Here is a 10,926-nt window from a genome sequence, read left to right as displayed (position 1 = left end):
CCTCCAACTAACAAGAGTCCCGGGGAAGTTTTGTTTGCAGTTATTTTGATTTGATTTGCATAAAGTATGGGACTAGGCATCCCGGTGACCAGCCATTTTCTCGTGAGTGAGGAGCGGAGTCCACTCCTCTTGAGAATAACCCGCCTAGCATGGAAGATACAGACAACCCTAGTTGATACATGAGCTTTTCGAGCATACAAAACAGAATGTTTATTTGAAGGTTTAGAGTTTGGCACATACAAATTTACTTGGAACGGCAGGTAGATACCTTATATAGGTAGGTATGGTGGACTCATATGGAACAACTTTGGGGTTTATGGAATTGGATGCACAAGCAGCATTCCCGCTTAGTACAAGTGAAGGCTAGAAAAAGACTGGGAAGCGACCAGCTAGAGAGCGACAACAGTCATGAACATGCATTAAAATTAATCAACACCGAATGCAAGCATGAGTAGGATATAATGCACCATGAACATAAATATCATAGAGGCTATGTTGATTTTGTTTCAAATACATGCGTGAACATGTGCCAAGTCAAGCCACTCGAATCGTTCAAAAGAGGATACCACCCTATCATACCACATCACAACCATTTTAATAGCATGTTGGCATGCAAGGTAAACCATTATAAGCTCCTAGCTAATTAAGCATGGCATAAGAAACTACAAATCTCTCATTGTCATTGCAAACATGTTTATTCATAATAGGCTGAATCAGGAACGATGAACTAATCATATTTACAAAAACAAGAGAGGTCGAGTTCATACCAGCTTTTCTCATCTCAATAAGTTCATCATATAATCATCATTGTTGCCTTTCACTTGCATAGCCGAATAGTATGGATAATAATAATAGTGCATGTGCATTGGACTAAGCTGGAATATGCAAGCATTCAATTCAAGAGAGAAGACAAGGTAATATGGGCTCTTTGTTAGATCAACAATAATGCATATAAGAGCCACTCAATCATTTTAATCATGGTCTTCTCCTCTCGACCCCCAAAGAAAAAAGAAATAAAACTATTTACACGGGAAAGCTCCCAACAAGCAAAAGAAGAACGAGAAATATTTTTGGGTTTTCTTTTTAATTACTACTACTACAACATGAAAAGTAAACTAGCTAAAAAGCTACGACTATTTTTTTGGTATAAGGTTTATCAAACACACAAGAGGAAAGCATAAAAAGGAAAATAAACTAGCATGGATATTACAATGAAAGAGTATGAGCACCGACAACTAGCATGAGTGTGTGAACAGGAATGTAATGTCGGTGAGAAATACGTACTCCCCGAAGCTTAGGCTTTTGGCCTAAGTTGGTCTATGGCCACGGCTGGCCTGGCGGATATCCAAAGTTGTAGCTGGGGTCATACTGAGATGCAGTGGCAATTGCCTGATGAGTTGCAGCTTGGAGGCGAGCTGTCTCTGCCCTCCTCTCGTACTCGGTCACCTCCTCCCTAGTTATAACATATCTCCCCTTTGCCTGAAAGTCAAAGAAAGTAGGAGCAGGGAGAGCGATGTGATAGGTGCGTCGTCTGTCAAAGATTAGTCGGTACTGGAGGAACTGATCGTTCCTCTAAACAAACTGATGACGAACCATAGCCTCATAGTCTAGATAAGAAGGAGGCAACTCGATATCATCTCCAAGTATGGGTATGTCAAGAAAGTTAGCTATACGAGTTGCATAAATTCCACCAAAGAAATCTCCATGAATAGGATTATTATGCAACCTACATGCAACAATAGCCTCCAAGTTGTATTGTTTATCTCCTAAAACAGCGCTCCTGAGAACGCTAAGATCAGGTACACACATGTGACATGCTTCATCTTTACTATTTATGCATCTACCTATGAAGAGAGCAAAATAATGTATAGCAGGAAAATGAATGCTCCCTATAGTGGCTTGTGTTACATCTCTAGATTCCCCCACTGTAATACTAGCAAGAAAATCTCTACATTCAGATTTGCGAGGTTCACTAACATCACCCCACTGAGGGAGTTTACAAGTAGTGTTAAAATCTTCTAAGTCCATGGTATAAGATTTATCATAAAGATCAAATAGGACAGTTTGAGAATTGCGTGATGATGAAAATTTAAACCTTCTCACAAATGAATCAGTTAAATAGAGGTATTGACGTCACTTATCTGCCTCGAAGCTCTCCAGATCAGCATTACACACATATGCATCAAATTCCTCTTTAATTCCTACTCGGATCATGAAGTCTTCTGACGGTCATTCACAAGGCCGCACTTGAGCGTCTCTTGGTGGTTCCTCGTCCGCATCGCGTATTACGGGCCTGGGTCCTTGCTTCCTTGAAGAACCACCTTGGTACAGTTTCCCAAACATATTTCTTCCTTTGAAAAATTTCTAAAATTTTTAGTAACTTCAAAATAAAAGTGAACCAAACTCAACAATATTGATAGAAACTACTCCTACAAGTGCCTAGAGGCAATATCATGCATCAAAACTACTTTTGACCACATAAATTTGACATGCAAGCTCAAGAACAGGGTCACCTAAGCAGCGAAAATTTGCAATGAATAAAGCACTAGAACAAAAACTAATTGGACCATTGGAGGAGTCACATACCAAAGAACAATCCCCTAAAGCAGTTTTGTGAATGGAGCTTTGAGCTAGGAGATCGAAAATGGCAGCAAGATGAGCTTGAACTCGGGTTTGAGCTGGTTGGTGATTTTTGTGGGAGGAAGAAGGAGTGTGTGGTAGCTGGAATAAGTTGAGGGGAGACACCATGGGCCCACGAGGCAGGGGGCGCACCCTCACCCTCGTGGGCATGTGGCTGCTCCCCCTGTTGTGTTTTCAGTGCCAGATATTCTAAAATATTCTAGAAAAAATCATATTTAAATTTCAGGGCATTTGGAGAACTTTTATTTTCGGGGTATTTTTATTGCATGGATAATTCAGAAAAACAAATAGAAAATACTATTTTTGATTTATTTAATATAAATAATAGAAAGTAAAAAGAGGGTACAGAAAGTTGCGCTTTCTAAATTCATCCATCTCATGCTCATCAAAAGGAACCCACTAACAAGGTTGATCAGGTCTTGTTAACAAACTCATTTCGAATAACATGAAACCGGAGAATTTTCGAATAACACTAGGTTAACTCAACGGGGATATGCATGTCCCCAACAATAAGAATACCATATTTCTTCTTGACAGTAGGAAGAGGAAATTCAAAACCTCCAATAGTAATTGTTGAAAATTTTCCAATAGAATTGATACTGTGGATTTGAGGTTGTTTCCTCGGAAAGTGTACCATATGCTCATTACCATTAACATGAAAAGTGACATTGCCTTTGGTGCAATCAATAACAGCCCCTGCAGTATTCAAGAAGGGTCTTCCAAGAATAATGGACATACTATCATCCTCGCGTATATCAAGAATAACAAAGTCCGTTAAAATAGTAACGTTTGCAACCACAACAGGCACATCCTCACAAATACCGACAGGTATAGCAGTTGATTTATCAGCCATTTGCAAAGATATTTCAGTAGGTGTCAACTTATTCAAATCAAGTCTACGATATAAAGAGAGAGGCATAACACTAACATCGGCTCCAAGGTCACATAAAGCAGTTTTAACATAGTTTCTTTTAATGGAGCATGGTATAGTTGGTACTCCTGGATCTCCTAGCTTCTTAGGTATTCCACCTTTAAAAGTATAATTTGCAAGCATGGTGGAAATTTCAGCTTTCGGTATCTTTCTTTTATTAGTAACAATTTCCTTCATATATTTAGCATAAGGATTCATTTTAAGCATATCAGTCAAACGCATACGCAAAAAGATAGGTCTAATCATTTCAGCAAAGCACTCAAAATCCTCATCATCCTTTTTCTTGGATGGTTTAGGAGGAAAAGGCATGGGTTTCTGAACCCATGATTCTCTTTCTTTACCGTGTTTCCTAGCAACAAAGTCTCTCTTATCATAATGTTGATTCTTTGATTGTGGGTTATTAGATCAACAACAGGTTCAATTTCTACATCATTATTATTGCTAGGTTGAGCATCAACATGAACATCATCATTAACATTATCACTAGGTTCATGTTCATTACCGGATTGTGTTTCAGCATCAGAAATAGAAATGTCATTGGGATTCTCAGGTGTGTCAACAACAGGTTCACTAGAAGCATGCAAGTCCTATCATTCTTCTTTTTCTTCCTTTTAGAAGGACTAGGTGCGTCAATATTAATTCTTTGAGAATATTGCTCAATTCTCTTAGGATGGCCCTCAGGATACAAAGGTTCCTGAGTCATTTTACCACCTCTAGTCATAACTCTAACAACATTATCATTCTTCTTCTTATTTAATTCATTGAGCAAATCATTCCGAGCCTTAAGCACTTGTTCTACTTGAGTGGTAACCATAGAAGCATGTTTACTAATAAGTTTAAGTTCACCTTTGACATTAGCCATATAATCACCCAAGTGTTCAATCATATACGCATTATGTTTCAATTGTCTACCAACATAAGCATTAAAATCTTCTTGCTAACCATAAAGTTATCAAATTCATCCAAACATTGGCTAGCAAATTTACCAGGAGGGATTTCAGCTTTATCATATCTAAAGAGAGAATTTACCTTTACTACCTGTGTCGGGTTATCGAGACCATGTGTTTCTTCAATAGGTGATGAATTAAGACCATGTATTTCTTCAACAGGCGGTAAATTCTTAACATCTTCAGCTTTTATACCTTTTCTTTCATAGATTTCTTTGCCTCTTGCATATCTTCAAGACTGAGAAATAGAATACCCCTTTTCTTCGGAGTTGGCTTAGGAGTTGGTTCTGGAAGTGTCCAATTATTTTCATTAGTCAACATATTATTCAATAGAATTTCAGCTTGATCAGCAGTTCTTTCCCTGAAAACACAACCAGCACAACTATCCAGGTAATCTCTGGAAGCATCGGTTAGTCCATTATAAAAGATATCAAGTATTTCATTTTTCTTGAGAGGATGATCAGGCAAAGCATTAAGTAATTGGAGAAGCCTCCCCAAGCTTGTGGGAGAATCTCTTCTTCAAATTGCACAAAATTATATATCTCCCTTAAAGCAGCTTGTTTCTTATGAGCGGGGAAATATTTAGCAGAGAAGTAGTAAATCATATCCTGGGGACTATGCACACAACCAGGATCAAGAGAATTAAACCATATCTTAGCATCACCCTTTAATGAGAACGGAAATAATTTAAGGATGTAATAATAGCGTGTTCTCTCATCATTAGTGAACAGGGTAGCTATATCATTTAATTTAGTAAGATGTGCCACAACAGTTTCAGATTCATAGCCATAGAAAGGATCAGATTCAACCAAAGTAATTAACTCAGGATCAACAGAGAAATCATAATCCTTATCAGTAAAAAAGATAGGTGAAGTGGCATAAGCAGGATCATATTTCATTCTAGCATTCAGAGCTTTTTCTTTAAGCTTAGCTAATAGCTTCTTAAGATCACTTCTACCATTGCAGGCAAGAAAGTCTCTAGCGGTCTCTTCATCCATAACATAACCCTCAGGAACAACAGGCAATTCATATCTAGGGGGAGAATCTTCATCATCACTTTCATCAATAATATCAGTTTCAATAATTTCATTCTCTCTAGCCCTAGCAAGTTGTTCATCAAGAAGTTCACCAAGTGGCACAATATTATCAAGCATAGAAGTAGTTTCATCTTAAGTATCATGCATAGCAAAAGTGGCATCATCAATAACATGCGACATATTGGAATTAATAGCAGAAGCAGGTTTAGGTGTCGCAAGCTTACTCAAAACAGAAGGTGAATCAAGTGCAGAGCTAGATGGCAGTTCCTTACCTCCCCTTGTAGTTGAGGGAAAAATCTTGGTTCTTTGATCTTTCAAGTTCTTCATAATGATAAGCAGATATAAATCCCAAGTGACTCAAAGAATAGAGCTATGCTCCCCGGCAACAGCGCCAAAAAATGTTCTTGATAACCCACAAGTATAGGGGATCGCAACAGTTTTAGAGGGTAGAGTATTCAACCCAAATTTATTGATTCGACACAAGGGGAGCCAAAGAATATTCTCAAGTATTAGCAGCTGAGTTGTCAATTCAACCACACCTGGAAACTTAATATCTGCAGCAAAGTGTTTAGTAGCAAAGTAATATGATAGTAGTGGTAACTATGGCAAAAGGTAATGGTAGCAAAAGTAATATTTTTGGGTTTTGTAGTGACTGTAACAGTAGCGATGGAAAAGTAAATAAGTGAAGAACGATATAGGAAAAACTCGTAGGCATTGGATCGGTGATGGAGAATTATGCCGGATGCAATCGATCATGTAACTGTCATAACCTAGGGTAACACAGAACTAGCTCCAGTTCATCAATGTAATGTAGGCATGTATTCCGAATATAGTCATACGTGCTTATGGAAAAGAACTTGCATGACATCTTTTGTCCTACCCTCCCGTGGCAGCAGGGTCCTATTGGAAACTAAGGGATATTAAGGCCTCCTTTTAATAGAGTACCGGACCAAAGCATTATAATTTTTGGCCTCGCGAAGGAGAAAGCATCGCTCAAGCTTGGGGGAGGCTTAAATCAATGTTACATTCATGCCCCAATCATGAGCTCTCAAGAGAAATGATTATTCAAAATTTTTATGCTCGGCTTTCTGGTAACAATCGCACCGTGCTTGATACTTCTTGTGCTGCCTCTTTTATGATGAAGTCTATTGAATTCAAATGGGATTTATTGGAAAGAATTAAACGCAACTCCGAAGATTGGGACCTCGACAATGGTAAGGAGTCAGGTATGACACCTAGTTTTGATTGTGTTAAATATTTTATGGATACCGATATTTTTCGTAAATTTAGCACTAAATATGGACTTGACTCTGAGATAGTAGCTTCTTTCTGTGAATCTTTTGCTGCTTATGTTGATCTCCCCAAGGAGAAGTGGTTTAAATATCATCCTCCCATAGAAGTAAAAGTAGCTACACCTATTAAAGTTGAAGAAAATACTATTACTTATAATGATCCTATTGTTCCTACTTCTTATGTTGAGAAACCACCTTTCCCTGTTAGGATAAAGGATCATGATAAAGCTTCAACTGTGATTCGTAAAAGCAATATTAAAACATATACACCTCCTGAGCAAGTTAAAGTTGAACCTAATATTGCTATTGTTAAAGATCTCTTGTCTGATAATATAGATGGGCATGTTATTTATTTCTGTAATGAACTGCTAGAATTGCTAAACCCCGTGATACAGATAAACCTAGACCTGTGGTAGGTATGCATGTTATGTCTGTTAAAATAGGAGATCATTGTTATCATGGCTTATGTGATATGGGTGCTAGTGCTAGTGCAATACCTTATTCTTTATACCAAGAAGTTATGCATGATATTGCACCTGCTGAGATGGAAGATATTGATGTTACAATTAAACTTGCTAATAGAGATACTATTTCACCAATGGGAATTTTTAGAGATGTTGAAGTCTTGTGTGGGAAAACTAAATATCTGATATGTCCATTTTGCATCATGCTTTTATATCGATATTTATCGCATTATGGGTTGTTATTTCACATTAAGTCACAAGACTTATGGCTATTCTCTCTTATTTTACAAGGTTTACATAAAGGAGGGAGAATGCCGGCAGCTGGAATTCTGGGCTGGAAAAGGAGCAAATATTAGAGACCTATTCTGCACAACTCCAAAAGTCCTGAAACTCCACGGAATACCTTATAATAAATAATGAAAAATCCTCGCCAAAGATGAAGACCAAGGGGGCCCACACCCTTTCCATGAGGGTGGGGCGCGCCCCCTACCTCGTGGGCCCCCTGGTGGCTCTCCGATGACCATCTTCTACTATATGAAGTCTTTCGTCGATAAAAAAAGAAGCAACCTTTCGGGAGGAAACTCCGCCGCCACGAGGCGGAACCTTGGCGGATCCAATCTAGAGCTTCGGCAGAGCTATTCTGCCGGGGAAACTTCCCTCCTAGAGGGGGAAATCATCGCCATCGTCATCACCAACGCTCCTCTCATCGGGAGAGGGCAATCTCCATCAACATCTTCATCCGCACCATCTCATCTCAAAACCCTAGTTCATATCTTGTATCCAATTCTTGTCTCCAAGTCCGGGATTGGTGCTAGTAGGTTGCTAGTAGTGTTAATTACTCCTTGTAGTTGATGCTAGTTGGTTTAATTGGTGGAAGATCATATGTTCAGATCCTTTATGCATATTATTACCCCTCTGATTATGAACATGAATATGCTTTGTGAGTAGTTACGTTTGTTCCTGAGGACAAGGGAGAAGTCTTGCTATTAGTAGTCATGTGAATTTGGTATTCGTTCGATATTTTGATGACATGTATGTTGTCTAGCCTCTAGTGGTGTTATGTGAACGTAGACTACATAACACTTCACCATTATTTGGGCCTAGAGGAAGGCATTGGGAAGTAATAAGTAGATGATGGGTTGCTAGAGTGACAGAAGCTTAAACCCTAGTTTATGCGTTGCTTCGTAAGGGCCTGATTTGGATCCATATGTTTCATGCTATGGTTAGGTTTACCTTAATACTTTTGTTGTAGTTGCGGATGCTTGCAATAGAGGTTAATCATAAGTGGGATGCTTGTTCAAGTAAGAACAACACCCAAGCACCGGTCCACCCACATGTCAAATTATCAAAGTACCGAACGCGAATTATATGAACGTGATGAAAACTAGCTTGACGATATTCCCATGTGTCATCGGGAGCGCTTTTCCTTATATAAGAGTTTGTCCAGGCTTGTCCTTTGCTACAAAAAGGATTGGGCCACCTTGCTGCACTTTATTTACTTTTGTTACTTGTTGCTCGTTACAAATTATCTTATCACAAAAGTATCTGTTACCACTTATTTCAGTACTTGCAGAGAATACCTTGCTGAAAACCGCTTATCATTTCCTTCTGCTCCTCGTTGGGTTAGACACTCTTACTTATCAAAAGGACTACGATAGACCCCCTATACTTGTGGGTCATCAAGACTCTTTTCTGGCGCCGTTGCCGGGGAGTGAAGCGCCTTTGGTAGGTGGAATTTGGTAAGGAAAAATTTATATTGTGTGCTGAAATTTACTGTCACTTGTTACTATGGAAAGTAATCCTTTGAGGGGCTTGTTCGGGGTATCTTCACCCTGACCAGTAGAGAAAAGAGTTGATCCTCAACCTACTGAACCTATTGAAAATAAAATTCCTTATGAGTATCCTTCGGGTATGATAGAAAAACTGCTAGCTAATCCTTTTACAAGAGATGGAACAAAGCATCCTGATGAACATCTAATATATGTGGATGAAGTTTGTGGATTATTTAAGCTTGCAGGTATACGCGATGATGTTGCTAAGAAGAAGGTCTTCCCTTTATCTTTGAAGGGAGACACATTGACATGGTATAGGCTATGTGATGATATGAGATCGTGGAACTATAGAAGATTGAAATTGGAATTTCGTCAAAAGTATTACCCTATGCATCTTGTTCATCGTGACCGCAATTATATATATAATTTTTGACCTCGCAAAGGAGAAAGCATCGCTCAAGCTTGGGGGAGGCTTAAATCAATGTTATATTCATGCCCCAATCATGAGTTCCCAAGAGAAATAATTCTTCAAAAAATTTATGCTCGGCTTTCTGAAAATAATCGCACCATGCTCGATACTTCTTGTGCTGGCTCCTTTATGATGAAGACTATTGGATTTAGATGGGTTTTATTGGATAGAATTAAACGCAAATCTGAAGGTTGGGACCTCGACAATGGTAAGGAGTCAGGTATGACACCTAAGTTTGATTGTGTTAAATCTTTTATGGATACCAATATTTTCCGTAAGTTTAGCACTAAATATGGACTTGATTCTGAGATAGTAGCTTCTTTCTGTGAATCTTTTGCTACTTATGTTGATCTCCCTAAGGAGAAGTGGTTTAAATATCATCCTCCCATAGAAGTAAAAGTAGCTGCACCTATTAAAGTTGAAGAAAAGACTGTCACTTATAATGATCCTATTGTTCCTACTTGTTATGTTGAGAAACCACCTTTCCCTGTTAGGATAAAGGATCATGCTATAGCTTCAACTATGGTTCATAAAAGCAATATTAAAACATATACACCTCCTGAGCAAGTTAAGGTTGAACCTAATATTGCTATTGTTAAATATCTCTTGTCTGATAATATTGATGGGCATGTTATTTACTTCTGTAATGAAACTGCTAGAATTGCTAAACCCCGTGATATAGATAAACCTAGACCCATGGTAGGCATGCCTGTTATTTTTGTAAAAATAGGAGATCATTGTTATCATGGCTTATGTGATATGGGTGCTAGTGCTAGTGCAATACCTATTGACTTATACAAAGAAATTATGCATGATATTGCACCTGTTGAGTTAGAAGAAATTGATGTTACTATTAAACTTGCTAATAGAGATACTATTTCACCAATGGGAATTGTTAGAGATGTTGAAGTCTTGTGTGGGAAAACTAAATATCCTACTGATTTTCTTGTTCTTGGTTCCCCACAAGATAGCTTTTGTCCCATTATATTTGGTAGACCCTTCTTAAATACTGTTAATGCCACCATAGATTGCACAAGGGATGTTGTTACTGTCGGCTTAGATGATATGACTCATGAGTTTAATTTCTCTAAATTTAGTAAACAACACCGTGAAGAAGAATTGCATAGTAAGGATGAAATTATTGGTCTTACTTCTATTGCCGTACCTCCTTGTGATCCTTTAGACCAATATTTGCTAGACCATGAGAATGATATGTTTATGAATGAAAGAAGGGAAATAGATGAAGTATTTTTTAAAGAGGAACCTATTCTGAAACACAATTTGCCTGTTGAAATCCTAGGGGATCCTCCTCCACCTAAGGGTGATCCCGTGTTTGAGCTTAAACCCTTGCCTGATAATCTTAAATATGCTTAT

This window comes from Triticum aestivum, chromosome 3A, assembly GCF_018294505.1.
Source record: "Triticum aestivum cultivar Chinese Spring chromosome 3A, IWGSC CS RefSeq v2.1, whole genome shotgun sequence".
NCBI classification, from domain to species: domain Eukaryota; kingdom Viridiplantae; phylum Streptophyta; class Magnoliopsida; order Poales; family Poaceae; genus Triticum; species Triticum aestivum.
Note: the sequence above shows the minus strand (reverse complement) of the source record.